Source organism: Ixodes scapularis, unplaced genomic scaffold (genome assembly GCF_016920785.2).
Source record: "Ixodes scapularis isolate PalLabHiFi unplaced genomic scaffold, ASM1692078v2 PGA_scaffold1__304_contigs__length_218370807, whole genome shotgun sequence".
NCBI classification, from domain to species: Eukaryota; Metazoa; Arthropoda; class Arachnida; order Ixodida; family Ixodidae; genus Ixodes; species Ixodes scapularis.
The window spans coordinates 123,988,442-124,008,000 of NW_024609846.1; the positions used below are offsets into that span (position 1 = coordinate 123,988,442).

Below are 19,559 nucleotides of genomic sequence, written 5' to 3' on the forward strand. Positions count from 1 at the left end.
TTGGGCTAGTTGGTTTATCTTAGTAAAACATATAAAATAGCGCAACAGAAAACAAGGACAAGAAGTAAACAGGACAGGCGCTAACTTTCAACTAGTTTTATTCTGGAAAATCGAACACATATATACACACGACAGGCAAAGCAGCACCACGTAAAAGTTGATTAATTTTTCACCCAATCATTCAAAAACTGAAATTCATTACAATGAAGAACAATAGAAGTGTCGCTGACACATGCCATCCCACTTTTTTTGATAAAGAAAGCTTCCAATAGCTCTCGAGCGACCGTCTCTCGGCTTCTTCCTAGTATCCGCACCTGCTGAAGTCGCGGAACACAGCCACATGTGTTGCAATGTATAGGCAAATGCGAGCCATATTTATTTTTTACTGATAAAGCGTGCTCCCGTGCTCGGTCATAGATGCACCGCCCCGTCTGGCCAATGTATACCTTTCCACAACTCAGTGGGATTTCGTAGACCACACCCACTGTGCAGTCCACGTAAGGGGTGACGTGTTTTTTATCACACGGTGCTTTTGCCTCCTCATCAGAGATGCGGCCGCACAACCCAGCCAACTTCTTTGGGGCAGAGAATACAACTGGAACATCGTACTTGGTTGCAACTTTTTTCAGATTGTGGGCAACCTTGCGTATGTACGTAATGACCTCTGGTCTTTTTGTTCTCTGCCTCGTTGGGACCTTTCTTTTCAACCCCTTCATTTCTTGTAAGGCGGTCTCCGCCACAGAAACCAAGACCGAACACGGGAAGCCAGCTAATTCCAGTCTAGAAATTTGATATTTAAAACTAGCATCCGCCTGATGGTCACAAGACTTCAGCAGTGCAGACTCCAGGCACGAAGTTGCAATAGCTCTCTTAACAGTCTTTGAATGCGCTGAATCAAAAGGAAGTAATTCTTTCCGCGCGCGAGGTCGATACATCCAGCACACACGTCGTTCATTGATGGTGATGCTAATATCTAAAAACTGCAAATGATTGTTGTCAGGAAGCTCATGAGTAAAAAATAGACCTTTCCCATGTTGTTCAAAAGCTGACAGAATACTTTGTACTGTATCACAGTGCGTCACAGGGGTGTTAGTTTTTAAAAGTACAAGAAAATCGTCCACGTATCTAAAAACCTTAAGAACATTGTCGGCGTCTAAAACACGATTCAATTCACGATCAACAGCGGACAAAAAAATGTTACAAATCACCGGAGCGACGCATGACCCAATACAAATGTTTTTGCGCTGGATAAACAGCTTGTCATCGAACGACACAAACGTGCTACTCAGATAAAATTCCAGTAATGCCATGAAGCTGTCCAGAGGAATACCAGAAGCATTCTGGAAAGCCACCACGCCACTTGCTTCGATACACCCGATGACAGAGCGGTACATTTCTTCATGCGGCACTGAATAAAACAAATCCTCTACATCAATAGAAAAAGCGTAACCAACAGAATTGTTACTTCTTAATTCTTCAATCACGTCCAACGAGTTCCTGGTCGCGAAGGGGTCATTCATAGTAAGCCCATTAAGGTGTTTTAGCAGATATTTGCTGACCTCCTGTTGCCAAGTACCTTTCTCACTAACAATACTTCGGAACGGAAAACCCTCCTTATGCGTCTTTACATTAAAAAAAACCTTTAAAGTAACGTTTTTCGAATCGCCGACAGCTTTTGCCAGTTTTTGCAGCTCTAGGCTCTTACACAAAGAAACAGCAGTCTTCTTTACCTTTAGCGGTTTGACATCAGCCAGGGCAAAGTTCTTCATGACGGCCTTTTCTGCACACAGGGGTGGAACTCATCAAATGTATTTGGGAGCAGTCACGGGAGCAGCTGAAACCGCTGTTTTGGAGCAGGTTGGGAGCAGCTAAAACTACATTCTGGAGCAGGCTAGGAGCAGCTCAGATCAGTTTTCATTGCACTTCAGCTTGTGTCTTAGACGAGCACGGGAGCAATTTCAATAGTGCTTAGCAGCACAGATGAACATGAGAGGTTAGGAACCTAGGTAGATGGGATAACACATAACAGTGTAACAGATGCGAAAACTTGGAACTTTGTGAGCCTTAATGAGAGCCAAAACGCAAGTACCATACGTTTCTGAAGATAATGTACTTGATATTTTCTGAGTGGCTTTCAGCTGCTCAAGATGCAAACCAGCACTGCTTATCGCACAACTCACGTGCTCGACATAGTAATTATATGTGCGAACCACGTGACGTGCGTAAACAACGGACGTGCCGCTGCGTGGAGGAACAGGGCAACAAATTTCGAGTTTATCCTATTGTGCAACTCAATATCGAAGCAGCAGACTACGATTAACAGAGTTATTGTATTCAAAGCGATTAACAAGAGCAAGGTTAAAGTACGCCAAACAGATCTACCGCTCGCGTGAGAGCTGCTGGACGGCAAAATTTCGGATCGGACAGCGTTTCCAGTTCTATCAAATCACAATTTATCTTGCGGGAATGCGGTTCCAACTTATAACGATTAAGTACTAAACGGAATCTTTTGCTCATTTTTTTTTTCCACTGGCTGACTTCTGGATCCCGGGCCGCAGAGCCTCAGGCAATCTGACGCTTAACGACTCGACCTCACCTCGGCCGACTTGCTTAATCGCTGATGGTTGAAGAATAACAATCCAGTCGCATGCAGGTGGTGTAGCGCTTGGAATCCGATCCCCGAGTTTTTAGGCGCGCTTCCGAATCGAGATACATAGGGAGAATAAACAGAACAAAGGATTGCAGGGCCGACCAAGCTAAACGTGCTCATTGTTGCCAGTCGAGTCGATAGAAACCGAAACCAAGACAAAATACAATTTTTTTGGGCGCACGTTGTGCGATTTGGCGCATAATGGCGCAAGCTATCGGCAGTGGCGCAGTTTCCGCAAAATGGCGCAGGATGGCGCAGACAAATGCGTCTGGCACAAAATGGCGCAAATGGCGCAGCCGTTCCACCCCTGTGCACATTCCTTGAAAATATCATACGGCATAACGACGAAGCCGCCCTCTTTGTCCGCTTGTAAGAGTCGAAGACCTTTTTCCCTGAAAAAAGTCACCACACTGTCAGTCGATTCCCTGCCTCGGCGAGAACTCCTGGTCATCGTTCGCAGAAGACAGTCAGCACCATCAAGAAGACATCATTCACGGTCATCCTGCTCCGCCTTGTTGGACATTCGGCGATTAAGAGCAAGAAGCTCATGGGCTGGAATCTTTGGCTCGGTGCTGAATTTCGGTCCTTTCTTGAGGGCAGAGGATATTTGAGCTGGAATGCTGGTGTCGCCCAGCACGATCAAACCATCCGGGGCTGTTTGCCTTTTTCTCGGCTGTCCTGGGCACTCGAAGAAGGGTGCAATGCCACCAAAACTCTGTAGTTTGCGCGGCTAGATGCGGATACTAGGAAGAAGCCGAGAGACGGTCGCTCGAGAGCTGTTGGAAGCTTTCTTTATCAAAAAAAGTGGGACGGCATGTGTCAGCGGAACTTCTATTGTTCTTCATTGTAATGAATTTCAGTTTTTGAATGATCGGGTGAAAAATTAATCAACTTTTACGTGGTGCTGCTTTGCCTGTCGTGTATATATGTGTTCGATTTTCCAGAATAAAACTAGTTGAAAGTTAGCGCCTGTCCTGTTTACTTCTTGTCCTTGTTTTCTGTTGCGCTATTTTATATGTTTTACCAACTTTTATTATTCCTGCAATTTAGTTTTCTGGTAAATTCGAGAATCGCGTTGTTTGTTCTACGCATTGAACATTCTACGCCGATTATTCCAGAAGCTCACGCATGTACATAAGGGGCTCCGCGTGGCGAGCCACAGTCAGTTTAGCCCCAGCGTTCGACTCTGCTGTCACGCGGACTTCGACGCCCCAGACGCTCTGCTTTCATCTGTTCCCTTTTTATTTTTGGGCACAAGTTCGCCCCATTAAACGTTTAGTTTCTTCAGTGTTTATCGCCTCATCAATTGTTATTCGCGACAATATGGCCCTGAGCCTGCCTAACTGCAAATACTATTTTGTGGCCTCGTTCTAAAATAATTTGCGAACTTAAGGAACTGGAGGGAAGATATTTATAAAAGTCTTGGCACCTGATTGCGCAACCTACTAATGCATTCACAATATAGCGGGAAAAAGCAGCGAGTTTTATTTCTAAATGTTTTAATTGAAAGTTTTTTTTTTGTTTTTTTTTTTCATTTCGCGATTATTAGGGTACACTTTCTGATATATCCATAATGCAACAAGTCATGGACTGTAGACTAAGTAATCCTACGGATGCTGTGACCTCCAGCCACGGCACCCGTAGCAGAGGCTCATCACAGCTGCCGCCGAAGCGCCGACTCTCGGTAAATATTCTTCGTATATGTGAAGAAAATTTACCGAGATAGAAAAAAGGTGATAGAATAATACCGATTTGAAGTAGTGCACATAGGCCATCAACAGCTCTCTGAGACTTTGCAACCTTCACTTTGAGGATCCCTGTGCTAGGTAGTGAATTTTAGTAGTAAAATCAAATCATAATCGGTAGAATTGGTGCCTGCCTCTTTTTTGTACTGTGATTGAATCAGTTCTGTTTTTGCATCTGCATGAAGAAGGCATCCCGGCGACACCGTGTGTGGTTTACAGAGGTGAAAATGTGGAGGCGGCGGAACAACTGGCCCTCCACATTGACAGGGTGCGGCTTTTCGGAGTAGAAGATGCCCAAGAGGGCCCTGACTGCGGTCGCGGCTTCGTACTGGCTACTCAGTATATCTTACCAGAAGAAAGCGTACAGCACTTGTTGCATGCTGGAGAGGCTTGGCTTGAACACGGTGTTTTCGCCTATGCGAGCCGTTGCAGTTGAGGTGTTAAACGAAATGTCTTTAAAGTAAACCCCTTGTAGCGTTCCAATCAAAAAAGCGCAAAAATTAGACGAAGAACGAGTGAGAGGAATGTACACGATAAGCGCTGACTTACAACTGAATTTTTATGAAGTCGGCGCTTGTCATGTACTATCGGGGAAAAATGAAATAAGAACACAGGAGCGCGTGGCTCGCGGTAGAGGCTGCGCCGCCTGAAAGTGAGCCCATAGAGTAATATAGTAAACGTAAAGAGAGGACACAGAAGCCGATTCGCGGCCCAGATAGCGAGTTTAAAAGGATGGTGAACCGAAATTTGGATTTAAAAAAAAACAATGCAGGAGATGTAGGCGGGACGCTACAATCACTACAACACTACTAGTAAGGATATCTCAAATGGAACACCATATTTTTGGAAAAAGAGGTCGAGATTGAACCAGGCCAACGAGGCGCGCGACCGTCAAGATACCTAGTTTCCTCCTCTCTTCGCTTTGCTCCCTCAAGGCCGCGAGGTAGAGAAGACGCGAGCCGTTCCCTCTCCTTCTCGGAGAAACATGACGTAAACATTTCTGCCAAACGCGCCTTTTTTTTTTGAGAAATACTGTCATCCGTTCGAGATATTGCTGTATGAGTGATGTTTTGGTGTTTGTAACATCCCGTTGCACGCTTTTGCCACGTGTTTTGGGGAATCCAGATTTCGGTTCAGCATCCCTTTAATGCCCTCCGCTACGTGGCACTTTTCTGTAATTTGGTTAAATTTAGTTAGAACTCTTTCTGTGAGAAGTATTTATTTTTTAAATTGCTATGCTTTAGAATTATGTAATTTACTCAAAACGACTAAAACGTTTTAGTCTAATACGTCACAAAAACCATGTGATGAATGGCGCTTGCCATGGCCTGCCGTGGGCCGCCTGCCCGCGCTTGCCTGCACGCCGTCGCCTCAGCATCATGCTGCATGGCCTGTGCTCGTCCGTACGTCGTTCGTCCGTGCCATGTGTGGCGTCCGTCTGTGCTTTCTGCTGCAGTGTGTTCGGTCGGCTTTGCATCAAAGAAGGTTGCAGCTTGAGCTTCTCGCTCTGTTGTTTCCGTCGGGCTGGAATCGTGTGTGCACCTCCATTTTCGATGAGATTTTTTTGTAAAAGAACTGGACTTATGACCATGCGCACGTCATTGTCTATGGATTTACAGATGACAGTGTTGAACGGTGTTGCAGATAGAGCCTTAGTTGTTGTGTTCTCTGGAATTTCCAGGAGCTGGGTTCAGCCCCTTGCATACACTGTTGTGCACACTTCAACACCTTCTTATATATGCAGTCTCCTCATTCCTCTCCTTGCGGGAGCTTAAGACTGTTGGCTTCACAGTAAAGCCTTTGGTCTGTGGTCAGGGGGCTTCAAACGTAAGCTTGGCCAACCAGTTTGGTGTGTATGTTGATAAGCAATTTTTGAAGTTGACAACGAACAGGTTTACTTTAACTTTGATATTCCGCTCCTTATCAAAACAACCAGGAATAATCTCTAAGCACACAAATTTTGCATTGAAAATGAGGTCATTGAGTAGTCGCATATATTGTAGAACTTTATCGTTCTACCCATGAGATGAGGCTGTGATTGGCTCCGAAACTTTTAAACTCAAACTTTTTATTTCTCTCCATTAGGAGAGGGGAGACAGACAAAAAAGCAACTCAGTTGTTGCTTGACGAGCTTCTGCCTCCCCACATTTTTACTTACTGAGAGACACATTTTTCAAAACCCTTAGAATAACATAAAAGTAGAGCATGCTGCACAGGTACTGAATGCTTTAGTCTGTCTCGCCGTCTTATCCCTTGTTTATGCCAAGGAGCTTCCTGAGGCAGCCACGGCTACAGCTTATTTCTACAACAGGATTAACAGACTTATTGATTGTCTAAATAGCTCACAATTCAAGAAGACAGGACAAAAGTGGCGTCATGCCATTCTGAAAGGAGAATCTGAGATACTCGATTTCCTTCACCAGCAAGTCTGATGGATTTCAGCATGGAAGTTCCAAGTAGGAGGTAGCCACAAACCATCATCAGGTGGTAAGTTTCCATAAAGAGTGTTTTCATGCTCTGGGAGGAGATTTCAAACAGCTATGGCTTTAAGTTCTTAGTTACACGACGCCTGCAGCAAGACCCACTTGAGAACATCTTTGGAGCTATATGACAAATGCTGGGCTGAAATACAAACCTAAATGTGTATCAGTTAACCTCAGGACTAAAACGCTAACGGATAAAGAAACTGTTCAAACTGTCGAACAATGGAAACGTAGAGGATGACAAGGCTGACCTCCTCAAGGAGTTGTCAATATTTTTGCCCCACGAAAGTTCAATTGCAGACAATGTGGAATGTCTTCCAATTGATAACTTCCCGCCACTAGAGGATATTTCTGACCTGACATCAGACATCAGCTCTAACATAATTGATGACTCGTTCACTCACTACGTTGGGGGTATCTGATCAAGCATTTCCTTGAACAGACAAGCCACAGTTGTGGCTGTTCTCAGCTGCTGAGGGATGAGTCTGACAAGTTGACCAGGCCTCACCAGCAATTTCTGGTGCTGAAAGCATACCATGTGCCTGAAAAACTATTCGGGAACATAGTAATATTATCACCGGTTGCCTTTAATTTCATTCAGCAACTAGAAAATCACTTTCTTGCCGTAATATAGAGTGTGGCGCATGTTCGAGGAGTTTGTGCTGCCTTGAATCACACACTTTCAGGACTGAGTAGTTTAACTTTGCTCAAAGTGCCACAAATGTTTTTTTTTTTCTTTAATGTTTTGCAAAATACGCTTGTGTTGGTATGTTCGAAGCCAACACAAGCGTGTTGGCGTCAAACATGCAACCAGACTTGGACAAAGTCTGGTTGCACTCTTCAGTTGCTGGTAAGCCACTAGACAAGTTTTAGGGTTAATAATGTATTAACCGAGGTGGTTGCGAAATCAAAAACAAAGCGCTTACTAATTGAGCGGTGCACCTTGCACTCCAAACATTTATTTCCCTTATTTCCAGCAAATGTGTATCACGACCCCATTGCAAAACGATTTATCCACTTTCTACAGAATATCTATAAAAAATAATGTATAGAGGATATAGATTCGAAAGAAAATGCATCCACTTTTGTATCCTTTATCTATAGTTTTTTTAGCCGCTTTATGATTCAATTTTTTTTTTTTTTTTTTGTGCCATACCTCCTTTTTGATCAAATGTGTTTTGGGGAACGTTTAGGGACGTTGAATCTTGTCAGATTCTTAATAGAGTTCTCATTGTTTGGTAATGAATCTCCCACAGTGTGTTTCAGGCTATGCCAATTCGTGTGTTTTATATTAGCCGGGAATTGAGAATTTGTACTCTTATTATACTCTAATAACTGGTAATGATAGCGATGTCTTATTTATTTCTGAACTTACTTCCTGTGCCCGAGTCATCGTGAAAGCGAAAGGATCACTCAGCATTTTCCCAGTGGAAGGTTTTTGTTAACTTGGTTCCGCTAAAAATCGATTACAAAGTGTATGATATGCCGAACTCCTTCATATTCATTTATTTTTGTGAGTATCTTTTTCTGATAAAACATACAGAGTGCCTGAAGTAAATCGTGTATATATGAATGTGGTCTAATAAAATGTTTTCGATTCATTTTCTGTTGTTGACACCAAAGTGCTCCACCAGTCAGGAGTCAATGTGGAGACAGTGTAACTTCAATGTTTAACAGTACATTTTGAACATATTCTATCGTAAAAATTAAAATAAAACTGCGTCAACATTAAAAAAAAAGAAGCGGCTCCGGGAGCCAAGTAGCTCCTGAGAGCCTAGCGAAGAGGGAGGCGAGAAGGAAAGAGAAGGAGTAGGGTACCGGAGAACCGGAGCAGAAATGCCCAAACCAAAACCGAAACTACCTAACTTGACCGGAACGAGCTTATGCTTAATGCCGCCTGCTAGGAGCGCTAGCTGTCACTGGTCTAATTGATTGATTGATTGGGGGTTTATGGCGCATCAGCAACTAAGGCTATATTGTGCCAAGCTTGGACTATTGCAATTCGGGAAGAGGAAAGAGCTATAGTAGCGAAATATATGATAAAATCATGAACATGAATGTGTATAAGTGTAAACAATATGACAATGAATTTAGGATAGAACGTAAAATCACAGTCGGTGTAGAAGGCCGATATCCGTGAGGAAATTAAAAACACACCTGTATGGAATGAGCGGTTCGTCACCTAGTAGTAGGGCAAGGTGTAGTGGAATGTGTTCTTTATAAAGCAGTGAGTAGCGTTTATATCGGCATTGGTCATACATAGGGCATTCGATGAGTATGTGCATAATACTTAGAGGTAGGTTACAGTGCACACATTCAGGGGCATCCTCCCCGCTCAAGAGGTGTCCATGTGTGAGACGAGTATGACCGATTCGTAACCTACACAGTACGACTTCATAAAAGCGCTCCCGATGTCGGGCGCTCTCCCACTCGCCTAGAAGAGGTTTGATTGCATGTAGTTTGTTGCTGGTTTCGCCGTTCCACTGCAGCTGCCACTTTGCTTTGATGCAACGTTTCAGAGAATTGTGGTAATCTTTGTAGGGTATTTGGTGTGTGTCAATTTCTCTATCATTAGCAGAGCTGGCTGCACTATCAGCTGCTTCATTTCCAGGAATGCCAACATGGCTAGGAACCCAGCATAAGACTATGTCAAAATTTTTCGTTGCAGCCAGGATTATCTTGTACTTTAACTCGGAAACCAGTGGGTTTTTTTACACAGTTCATTGATGCGACAGCCTTCAGAGAGCTTAAAGAGTCGGTGTAGATTACAGCGTGAGAAAGGCGTTTTTTGATTATGTAATCAACAGCTAACAACAAACCATAAAGCTCTGCTGTTAGTATAGAGGCTTTTGAATTTATTCTCCTCACCTGATTTACTGATGGTCCCACCATAGCACAGCCTACTACGGAGTCTTTTTTTGTCCCGTCTGTATAAAAACTGGCATACTCGTGATATTTGGTCTGAAGCTCAAAGAAGTCCTGCCTTATGACTTCCTGTGGAACATTCTTTTTGTTATACTTGGTCAGTGTAAGGTCGCAGTGTATCTGGCAGTTGTTCCATGGAGCTATATCTGGAGGGTATTGGACTAACTGAGGCTTTGCATCCATCCCAACGGATTGTGCTGCAGTATTATTCCTCATAGAAAAAGGGGGAACTGTGGAAGGTTTGTTTTCAAATGTGCGTCGGAACTTGATCGTCTCAATATTATCTCGAACGGGGTGCTCCGCGACCGAGCGAACCCTGACAGAGTACATAAAACCCAGGGAAAACCTCCTACACTCAAGGGACAATTCATTTGCTTCCGCGTAAAGGCTAAGCACTGGGGAGGTATGAAATGCACCAGTAGCCAGTCGCAGTCCTTGATGATGAATAGGATCTAACATCTTTAGAACTGATGTCCGAGCAGAGTTATAGACAATACAACCATAATCAAGCTGGGAGCGAATGACTGAGTGATAGATACGCAGCAGACACAGTCGGTCAGAGCCCCATGATGCATGTGACAAGATCTTAAGGATGTTTAGAGATTTAAGGCACTCGAGTTTTAAGCTCTTAATGTGTGGAACGAAAGTCAACTTGGAATCAAACACAAGGCCCAAAAACTTGTGCTCATTTTTTACAACAATAGGAGAACCATACATGTTCAAAGATGGTTCCTGAAGAGCACCACGTCAACGAGAAAAGTTGACACAAGCTGTTTTTTCGGGAGAAAATTTAAAACCATTTGTATCGGCCCATCTGACCAAATTATTGACCGCAAGTTGGACGCAACGTTCACAAATTGAGCAATTACAGGATGAAACGGAGATCTGGAGATCATCAACATATAAAGAATACTGTACCTAAGGAGGAATTGCACGGCCAATGGAATTAAGTTTGACGATAAAAAGAGTGACACTCAGCACACCCCCCTGAGGGACTCCATTTTCCTGTAAAAAATTCCTTAGAGAGAGTTTTTCGCAGCCTTACGCGGAAAGTACGCTGCTGCAGGTAACTCTGTATAGCACTCAACATTCGGCCACGGAAACCAAGATCGAACAAATCCTGCAGTATGCCGTAATGCCAGACCGTGCCGTATGCCTTCTCCAAATCAAAGAAGACGGAGAGACATTGTTGCCTGTTGACAAACGCCTCACGTACGAAGGTCCCAAAGCGGACGAGATGATCGACAGTGGACCGTGCTGAACGAAAGCCACACTGGAACTTATCAAGGCAGTTGTTTCCTTCTAGGAAAAACATCAGTCTCTTGTTAATCATCCTTTCTAGTGTCTTGGAAAGACAGCTAGTTAGATGTAATGGTCTGAAGCTAGACGCACAAGAGGGATCTTTTCCGGGCTTCAGCACTGGTACGATAGCAATCTTCCAAGAGGATGGAAAGTGGCCCTCGAGCCAAACTCTATTAAAAAGGTATAAAATTAGCTCCATAGTGGATGGATGAAGATGTTCAAGCATTTTATGATGAAAACCATCTGGTCGAGGGGCAGTTTGTTTGGGACAAAGAAGTGCCATTTGAAGCTCATATAATGTAGAGTATTATAGGGTTCGTGCATGCCACCTGATGTGTTAACAGCTTTTTTTTCTGCATTTGTCTTGTGTCGCTGAAACGTCTGAGTATAATGTTGGGAACTGGAGACATACTCGAAATGCTCGCCAAGGATGTTGGCCTGTTCCTCAAGACTTGCAGGACACATTCCATTTCGACTCAGGAGTGGGACAGTCAATGCCCGGTATGAGCCGTCAATTTTATGTACGCGATCCCAGACTTCCTTCGCAGGTATAGTGCTGTTAATTGAGGAAGTGTACCCTCTAAAACCTTTTTTCTTTGCTTGTCTTCGAATCCACCTCGCCTGGGCCCTTTTTCTTTTAAATTCAATAAGATTGTGTGCTGTAGGGTAGCGCCTAAAAATACCCCAAGCTCGATTTTGTTCTTTTTTGGCCAAACGGCAATCTTTGTTCCACCAGGGCTTAGGTCTCCTAGGTAGATGCGAGGACATCATGGGGATGGAAAGAATGGCAGCCTGTAAAATGTGGTGAGTGATATGTTCAGTGGCTCTATCAATATCGAGATCGTCAAGTGATGTGCATGCCAAAAGTGACGATTCTTTGAAAGTTGACCAGTCGGCGTTTTCAAATTTCTATCGAGGAGATCGCGTAGGGACTGTCATGGGAAGATGGCTAAATTCTAAAATGATGGGAAAGTGGTCACTTCCGTGAGGATTCGGAATGACCTTCCATGAAAACAATGGGAATAATGATGGGTGACAAATAGATAGGTCAATGGAAGTGAAAGTCTGAGTTGCTGAACTAAAATATGTGGCTTCATTTGTGTTAACTAGGCACAATCCCGAGGAAAGAAGAAAGCGTTCAATAAGAGCCCCTCTGGGATCTCGTCTGCCACTCCCCCACAAAGGATTGTGTGCATTAAAATCTCCCAAAAGCAGAAAAGGTGGTGGGAGCTGGCTAACAAGGTCTTCAAGCTCTTCAATCTTTAGCTGATAACTGGGGGGTAGGTATAAGGAACAAACTGTAATTAAACGATCTAACAAAATGCGGCCTGCCACAGCCTCCAGGGAAGTGTGCAGAGTCACTTCGCTACATAGGGTTGCGCGTTGCACTACAACGGCAACGCATCCAGATGAATGAACGGCTTGTAACCGGTCCTTGCGAAACACCTGGAAGTACTTTAATATATTAGTGTGGCTCGCTTTTAGGTGTGTTTCCTGCAAGCAAAATGCAATGGGGCCGTGATCGTCTAGTAGCTGGCTCACATCGTCATAGTTAGGAAGGAGGCCTCTACAGTTCCACTGAAGAAAAACGGACATTGATATTTTAAAAGGAAGTCAGATCAATATATATACATATATTTATATATATACCAGAGAAAGCTATAAATTTACGGGGCTTTTGGTGCCTCAACATGTGGGATTGTTTTTTTCTTAGAAGTGTCCTTTGGTCGTCCTACAACCTCAGAGGAGACCAGAGGAAGAGACTCTGTTTCAGGGAGAGACTGGTCGTCTTCAGAGAGCGGTAGGCTCTCGTCCATTTTTTCATCCGGCGAGAGTGTTGGGCCCTTGGGCGGAGGAGGAGGTTGTTCTGTCCGCCTGGGCTTCAGGTGGCTGCAGGAAGCACGAGGAGAGAGCCCTCGACCCCTGCCAGAAGGGCCAGCTAGAGCCGCTGATGGCACCTCTGGTACCTTGGAGGGAGTGGTACCCTCCTTGGAGGGTACAGCACCCTTAGAACATGCAGGTGACTGAGTGTGCGTCACCTTCAGAGGTTCGGAAGGGGACCCATGTGGAGAGGACAGGTCTTCTGAAGAAGTCTGTGTCTCCACAGATGCCGTAGACAGTGGGGGTCCCCTCAACACTGCCTGGGCATAAGAACCCCTTGCCTGAAAGGCAAGCTGTTCTTTGGCTGCTTGGTAGCTAAGGTTATGTTTTACTTTAAAAGTGAGGACATCTTTTTCCTCTTTCCATTTTGGACAGGAGCGAGAAAAAGCAGGGTGAGCTCCGCTACAGTTCACACATTTGACTTCATTTTCGCAGATGTCTGCTACATGGTCAGTACCACCGCACTTTCCACACGTTTCTCGGCCGCGGCAGTTTCGGGAACCATGTACGAAACGTTGGCAGCGGAAACACCGCTGAGCATTTGGGATGAAAGGGCGGACTCTACAGTTCAAGTACCCTGCCTTCACGGTGGATGGAAGGGCATGGAGCTCAAATGTGAGTATCAGATGGCGGGTTGGTTTTTCTTGTCCGTCACGTTTTAAGGTGATTCGTCGAACAGCAACGACAGCACTCTTGCGAAGATCTTCGAGTATCTCGTCTTAACTGCATTCGAGAAGGTCATCTTCTGAGATGACACCGCGAACAGTATTCAGGGTACGGTGGGGGGTGACAGTAACCGGGTAGTCTCCCAGGCTTGTCATCTTCAAGAGTGCTGTGCTCTGTGGCTTGTTTTCTACCTCAACAAGGAGGTCTCCAGCAAGCTTCTTTGCCTTGTAACATTTTCCAACCACTTGTTCTAGATGCTTTGCAATCACAAAGGGAGAAACTTTTGACAAATGCACAGTGTCACTTGCGGAGTGTACTACAAGAAATCGAGGATATTTTTCAGGTTCATTACCTTTTTCAAAAATAAGGGGAGCGGGGCGAACCCTTTTCGGGGGTCGCTCTGCTCGGGGTTGAGAAGAGAGGGGCGCCATAAAAAGGCAAAGGGTTTTCGGAATCTGTGGCGCGCCGCCCACCACGGAGCCCAACGAGGGAATAGGTAACACCCCATAACAAATATGGCTTTGCTGGAAGCATTACTCTATTAGCGCTACCCAGAAACTATAACCAAGTGTGGATCTGGACGAGAGTATCTGTCACCACCCAAGGTTAGCCCTTGCCACCAAAGGAGTTGAAAGGGAAAGAAGAGAAATGAGAAGAGTGAAAAGAAGGAGAAGACAAAGGTGAAAGAAGGGAGGGGATAGTAGAAGGAGTGGCGACTAGACTGAATCATCCTGGCCGGGCCTTACCAGGACTCCCGTCTATGAGAAGCGGGGGCCGAAGTGGTGTATTGCCTCGCCCGGGAAGCCCCGAAGGGTCCAAACCTACCCCGGGCTCGGCTCAACCACCAGGATGCCCTTTTCCCCAGACACGGGAAAGCCACGCACAGTCAGACGTGGGCGGGCGAACCCGCATGGCTCGGGGTTCATGGAGACGCCACTCTCCAAACACCTGCTTTCACAGGCGCCCCCTGCGGGGGTCACTGGTCTATCTGGGCCGCTGGGGCCTATGGCAGTGTCCGCTCTTTACCTTATGTATATTACTCTATGGTGAGCCTTACTCCGATGTGTTCATGCCCCTCGCTCGATGCTCCCCAAGCTTCGGCAGTGCGCCTCTCAGTGCAGCGAAAGCTGTCACCGCTATCTTTGCCTGCTCGGCGCGTGCGGCGAGCTTCTCCGCACCGCACACGCTGAGCCAGCAAAGATAGCGGTGATAGCTTTCAGCGTACTAATGCCCGTGTCCCACTAGAGCGACAGACAGAGACAAAAGACAGCGACAAGCCTCAAACCCATGCAGCATGCTCGCGATGGTACCTTTGGCAGGCGTTTAGTCGTTCGGTAGACTACTTCCATAAAGCCATGCATGCAACACGGCGCGCGTTGCACTCTGGGAACTAGTTGGCCAGGGAGGAGAGTGGCATGGTTTCGGTTTCGATCGACACGTCGACAAGAGATTACACACAGCGTGGACTACTAACGGCCGTTATCTCATGTTTTCTGGTCCCGAGAGCGTCATTTGTGGTCTCTAAACTAACCTAAATGGCCAGACCTCAAAGCTTTAGCACAAGCCCGAGACGTATAGCTTGTCTTAACACATGCTTGTTGTATTTTTGTACAGCCTTTCTGTTAGCGTTTCGAGGTATGTGGACGAGCCAGTGCTCAGAATGTCGATGCTGCGAAGGTCGGGGATCTTGCTTTTGTACGAATAAACAAGCTGTAGCAACCAATAAGTATGCATACATAGAGCTCGCGCCTTTATATTAGTGTTGTTGACCAGAAAGTTTGTTTGTTTCATGCGTCCATAGACGAAATATTACTTTTTGCAATTATGCGAGGTAAAACTCGGAGGCCCCATTGAAAAGCTCAATTATCACACACTTCTTATCTCTTATCTGTACTGACCCGCAGCACTGCACCAAGCGAAGTCCCCACCAACTTGCATTTTACTAATATTTAACATCGCGTATGCGCGTAAAGTTATCCTGCAATCGTATAGGCACATTTCCACATACAAACCGTTTTAAGAAAGCAAAAGTCGAGCACTTGTGTGAAAAATGTCGCACCATTCGCCAGAAGTACGCCGGACGGGCATGAACCCGTATGCGGTGCGCCAAACCAATTAAAATATTTAAAGTGCATTTAACGGTTGCTAATGGCCATAATATTTGTTATGTGTTTGCTTTCTTCCTGCCTGAGTATGCCGAGATAATTTCAGACACACCGTTCAGGCACAGCTCTTGGGCGTCAGTAAAAGCTCGTCCAAAAAGGCTTAGCGAGGAGTAGAGGACGCTTGTTAGGGCCTCCGTCGTAGCTAACCGATCTCAGCATTTGCGAAAACTTAATCTTCTATCAGCATAAAATTTGAGTGGGAGATATATGATGACACGAGGAAGACATCATAGTAGCTTTGGTGCAGTAGTGAGGTCGAATTTATTGCATTTGCTTAAAAGTTCATGCGTCAACGCCGGGCTCAACTTTGATACTCCTGCGAGGATGCGGCTTGCTTTTCGCCCAATGAAGTAACAAGAAGCGGACGTTTGGCAAACAAAATACGTGTAATGCTCCGAGTGACCGAATTTCACTTGTAGTTCACTGGTACTAGACGGGATTATTGAAATTGAACTCAAAGATGAGGTGACTAAGCCACGTCTTACTATGTTTGCATACGCACTCGTAATATCCGGTGTTTAGGGAACCAAGGAAAGTGCCCCGGCCTTCGTTTTGTATCGCTGCAGAATGAGTATATTGTACATTCGTAAAAAAGTCAGATAATCGAAAACGCAAGCAGTGCGTTTGGTCGCGGCGTGATACCATGAGATGAATCTGCTCAGTCGAAACCGAAACTGAGAGGCCAACTAGTTCCCAGAGTGCACTGCGTGGTATTTCGCCGCAATGGGGTGCGTCGGTTTTGGAAGAAGTCCAATAAAGACACTCTCGGGTGCATGATGCTCGTGTTTGAGCATAGCCTCCTTTATTCTACAAAGCCTCTCAAATCACGAAAGACTCTGGTTTGAGGCTTGTCGTTGTCTTTTGTTTCTGTATGTCGCTCTAGTGGGACACGGGCCTAAGAGGCGCACTGCCGAGGTTTGGGGAGCGCCCATAGACTAATATAGTAAGCGTGAAAAGAGGACACAGAAGGCGATTTGCGGCCCAGATGGTGTGTTTAATGCCCTCTGCTACGTGGTGCTTCTCTGTCATTTGGTTAATATTAATTAGAGCTCTTTATCCCAAAAGTATTTATTTTTTTTAATTGTTATGCTTTAGCTATTTAAAGGTCTTAAAAATACCAAATAGTGTTAATGAACTACGTCACAAAAACCACGTGATGAATGGCGCCTGGTATGGCCTGCCTGCCTGCCTGCACCGTCGTGGCCTGCACGCCGTCACCTCAGCATCATTCTGCATGGCCTCTGCTCGTCTGTGCGTCGTTCGTCCGTGCCGTGCGTGCCGTCCGTGCTTTCAGCTGCATCATGTTCGGTCGACTTTGCATCAATCAAGGTGACGCATGACCACCCGCGTGCTTGCATGCTCGGCGTGAATTTGTGGAGCCAATGGGCGCGTTCAGTAACGGCTCCTTCGTCTCCGAACAGAGTAACTCGAGTCAGAGTCCTCGGAGCGCCTACTAGATGGGAAATAAGGGCGCCGCCGCGCGGCCCAGTGTTTGCGCATTTCCGTTTCCGTCAAATTCGTGCGCAAACATCCTGCCCCTAACAAAAAAAAAAAAAAAAAAAAAAAACGCGCTATGGCAGCAGACGTTGACGCCGACAACGCGCTTCTCCAAGTTGTTTTGGAGGATGATTTTGTAGAATTCATGGAGGTGCAGAGACGAACCAAGCGATGAAGAGTTACCGAGGTGCTTGGAGCCCTCAAAGAAGTCATATGTGAAGTTAAGCATGCATGATAATGGCTGAAATTATCGTGACAGTGTCTCTCTACACACTTCCGCAGATCCCGCTGGACCGTCGGACTCCGACCGTATCCGGGGGATTGAGGGATTTGTCTCCGATGTTGTCCCTCGCTACGGGGATACCCAATTCAAGGAGCATTTCAGGATGTACCGTTCGACGTTCGAGGTAACCCCATAAGCATATGTTCGGAATATAGTTTTACTTTCATCATTCAGAATTTATTTTTAGGCATTCAGTACAAAAATACAGCGCGGGAGGTCTGGATTTTTGTTTGGCCACTCAGGAGAAAATTTTAATAATGTTTAAGGCGTGATGGGCTTGTGTTTAAATATTAAAATTGCATAGCGATGAAGAGTTACGATATATCACGTAGAAAAAATAACCAAACGAGACAAGGGGTGACACAAGCCCATCATTGAAGGTGCTTTGCCGTAGCGCAGCCGTGTACTTGAGGGAAAAAAACTCCCTCAGAGCGAGATAGCGCACGTGCTTGTCCCTAGTGAGCAAAAAAGAAAAATATATTCTTTGGGGCTATTAAGCGTAAACCTAAGCAAGCGTTAGCAGTGTTTGAATGAAAGCTGGGGGTTTGAATGCAAGCTGGGGAGCTGGGGAAGCTGGGGAAGACTAAAGCGCGCAGGATACCCAAACTCGTTATTAACATCAGTGGCCGAAAAGCACATCAACGAAAGCAGGCAAGACCTAAGCACACAACAAAAGCAAAGAGACAAAACAAAGAAGCCCGTCATTGTGCCATATATTCATAATTTTTCTCACGGACTAAAGAAAATAGCTAACCGAGTAAACTTGGAAGTCATCTTCTCAGCTCCTAACAAACTTCACAGCTTATGCAAGGTAAATACTCCACCAATAACAACAGTTGGCTGCAAAAAGAAGCGCAAGAACACCTTTGTCCCTTGTACAGAAAAGGTGGTCTACTCCTTTCCCCTCTCTTGTGGAAAGCTGTACATAGGTCAAACCGGAAGGTGTCTGAACGATCGCCTTCGAGAGCATAACAACACATTCACCAACAAAAGCTCCGGTCATCTAGGCATTCACTGTCGAGACTGGGTGCTCAGTGCAGCTGAGTAACTGCGGCGTGCTTGGCAAGCACCATAACAAGCTCACAAGAGAAATTATCGAGGCAGAGAACATTGCGAAACATAACGGCACATGCGTTACTACCTAGCTTTACATTAATTTCAATTTAGTTCACTATTTAGCATCATATCGAAAGAAAAGAAAAAAGACCAGTTATTCTCCCTGGCCCTTGCATATAGCACAAATAGAAGAGAAAGTGTAAATATAGAGAGTTGTCAGTCAGCGCTGAGTAAGTGTTTCTTTCTTTTGTGTGTATGTTGATTTGAATGACTGTTCTGCAAGTGCGCTGTTCCCCCTGTACATCAGGTGGGAGGAAAAGTGAAAGAAGGAAGAGGGTAGAAGAGGCGACTGACTGAATCATCCTGGTCGGGCCAAGCCAGGTCACCGGTCTACGAGAAGCAGGGGTCAAAGCAGTGTATTGCCTCGCCCGGGGGGCCCCGAAGGGTCCAAACATACCCCGGGCTCAGCTCAACCACCAGGGTCCCCTTTTCCCCGGACACGGGTACGCCACGCACAGCCAGACGTGGGTGGGCGAACCCACATGGCTCGGGGTTCGTAGTGACGCCACTCACCAAGCACCTACAAAAGTAGGTGCCCCCTGCGTGCGGGTATGGTGGCCCACGTGGCTGGGGTCCGTGGTGACGCTACTCACCAAGCACCTAGCACCTAAGGTGCAGGTGCCCCCTGCGGGGGTCGGGGTCCGTGGAGACGCCACTCTCCAAACACCTGCTTTCACAGGTGCCCCCTGCGGGGCAGCAGCCAAGGTAATGTTTACGCCGCGACGTTCCAATGCTTGACGATCGAAACTCCTTACAGTTGACGAGCAAGTTGCAACCGCTGCTTTTGTATTTGTTTTTATCGCTGTAGCCGCGTTTCCGTAATTCTGTGGTGTTGGCTGCGGACAC

General features: G+C 45.8%; 1 pseudogene; it reads right to left on the bottom strand.

Annotated features, from left to right (window-relative positions):
- Positions 1-125: 125 nt before the first annotated feature.
- LOC120846523 lies at positions 126-4,425 on the bottom strand (annotated as a pseudogene).
- Between the last annotated feature and the right edge of the window lie 15,134 nt (positions 4,426-19,559).